Raw genomic sequence first — 2,534 nt, 5'->3', positions numbered from 1 at the left:
TGTGTATAAGAGACAGGAAAAAGATCTCTGAGCAGCACCAGTCCTGCCTCATTTCTCTTAAATGGGAGAAGCTAATCGAGCGATCGCGCAGGCAGGTTTCCCGAAGCTGTGTTTGGAGCAGACTGTGCTGGCAGGGGGCTGCCGGGCACGTCCAGCACCCCCCCGGTCGCCTGCTGCCCCCCACCAACACCTCGCCAAGCTGGGAGCCCCAGCTGTGCTGGCCCACGCTCCCCATGTCGGGGCGCGCAGGGGAACGGGGCTCCCCCGGGCTGGTTCTCCAGAGCGTCCCTTTTCTCGTTTCAGAGCCCCACAGCTGGGGGTGCGCCGCTGGGGAGGCTCTGGAGGGGTGTAGCTGGAGTGGGGCGGTCGAAAGAGACCCGCGGCATCCCGCTGCCATCGCCGGGTCTGCAGCCCCTGCGGCGGGAGCAGGTGACGCTCTGTAGTGGGGAGTGGGGGGCTCTGGGGGCCCATTTCTGAGCTGGGGAAGGGGCAGGGGTCTGCCGGGGAAGGCCCTGGGTCCTCTCGTTCCTGCTGGCTGGGCCTGTTTGGTGCGTGGCGCCAGCCCACCCTCTGCTGCTTCACCCTGTGAGCCAGGGCCAGAGCTCCCACGGGCAGCTGGTGGCCCCGGGAGAACAGCTGAGTGGCGGAGGGTCTGGTTCCGCTGGGGGTAGAAGGTCAAAGGAGGAGGAAAAAGTAAAAACCGCCAGGCGCTCACTGCGGGGCTGCGGGAGCGGTCCCTCGGGCAGCCCCTCTCCCTGGCCATGGGGCAGGCGGGCGCTGGCCGGTTTTGGGCTGGTGTCCAGCTCCTCGGAGCTGCCGGCAGGTCTGACGCTGCGCCCAGAGACGGGCACGTGCGTGTGGGATGGGACGAAGGGACGAGGCTGGCGCCTGCGCTCTGCCCCGCGGCCAGACCCCGCCGCTCCGGTGACACCAGGCACGGAGCGAAAATCCCCTTCTAGGGCCTGGAGTGTTGGCAGGTGGAGGAAGGGGGAGTGGGGAATCGATTCCTTATTCCTATGGCGATTTTAACATATAAAACCGTGTGAATCCACAGTCTTGGGGGTGAACTCTTGGCGTGAAGCCGGGCATGGGGGCTGGATCGTGGCAGATGGCGGCTGCTGCCACTGATGGTCCCAACTGTCCCAAGTGACCCCGGGAACAGGGAGGAATCAACTTCAGGAGCCATGAAACATCTGATGGCCGGGCTGGAAATGGGGCTGGAATGGCTGGCAGTGGCTGAGATATGGATGTTGTCTGGCGCTGCAAGTGGGTTTGCTGCGCACAGAAATATGTCTTATTTTACAGAATTGGTAGGTTGCTTTTTTTCCTGAGGATGCTTCAGGGCTTTCAGCGCTCAGATGCGATGTGAGTATTTTCATGCCCCTTTAATGCTTCACTAAACAGTTTGAGATGCTGCCTCTTAATGCCCCAGTAAAGCACAGAATGCTCTAGAGCGGAAAGAGCACGCGAGGGAAAGGAGGGTGGTGGAAAAAGAGAAGAAAAGAGACGGTGAGGAGAGACAAAACCAGGGAGAAGTCATCTTTTCCCTTTCCTTTCTCTCTCTGCATGTACCCAGGCCTCGCTGTCGTGAAGGCAGGTGGGTGCTGAGGGTCCCCCCCACCTTCTGCTGCTCCCCCAGGGAAGGAGCTGTGCTTCGCCCACCGTCTCCCAGCCCTTCCTGGGCTCCATCCCAAAACCGATGGGCACATTGCAAGGGGAGAAGATGGTCCCTGGGCCGCTGGAGCGAGACACGGGTCGTGACTCTGCTTCGGGCCCCGGGGGGGGATGGTGGGGGGGTGGATGTTTGGGTTTTGTCAGCCTTTTCCTGACCTGGGTGCTGGTCTCTGCGTGCAGACTCCTGGGTGGGAGCCCCACAGCCCACGCTGTCCTCGGTGTGTGTGTTCCCAAAGGTGCTAAACCCAGGGAGAGGACGAGGGCAGGGGGAGAAGGAGAGATGCAAAGTTTCAACTCAGCAAGGCAAAGTTTGTGTCTTCTCCCGACCAGCGCCGAGGGGAGTCGCCGGCTCTCCTGTTGTTAATTCAAGTCATTAAATTTCCTGCACTCTGTGTATTCCTCCCCGGCACCGCTTGCCCTGCCTGTTTGATCTGTAAGTACCAAAAGTACCGCCTCGGGCTGCAACATCCGCATCCTCGGTCGCCATAGGAACGGGAGCCGGGGCTCCCCCGCGCCCCGCTCCCCCGGGGCCCAGCTCCTGGGGCTGCGTCTAATGAGCCTCTGAAGTCAGGCTTATCAAGGCCGGGCTACACGGCCCCCAAGGCCGGCGCGCTCTGCGGCAGGCTGCTGCTAACCTGAAAGGTAGAGTTTTTGTCTGAGCCAGGAAGCACAAAGACAGAGGTTATTGGTGTCAAAGAACTTGCAGATTGAGAGGCTAAACTGCTATTACATTTTTCTTAGCAGTGGGAAGTTCAAAACCAGGAGGAGGGAAGGGGAGAGCTTCGGCGGGGAAGGCGCAGGCTTGGAGCTGGAGCCAATTATTGCCGGGCAGGGTGGGAGGAAGAGGAGGAAGATGATGG

The sequence above is a fragment of the Athene cunicularia genome (genome assembly GCF_003259725.1).
Source record: "Athene cunicularia isolate RWA chromosome 28 unlocalized genomic scaffold, athCun1 chr28_part1, whole genome shotgun sequence".
NCBI lineage: Eukaryota > Metazoa > Chordata > Aves > Strigiformes > Strigidae > Athene > Athene cunicularia.
Note: the sequence above shows the minus strand (reverse complement) of the source record.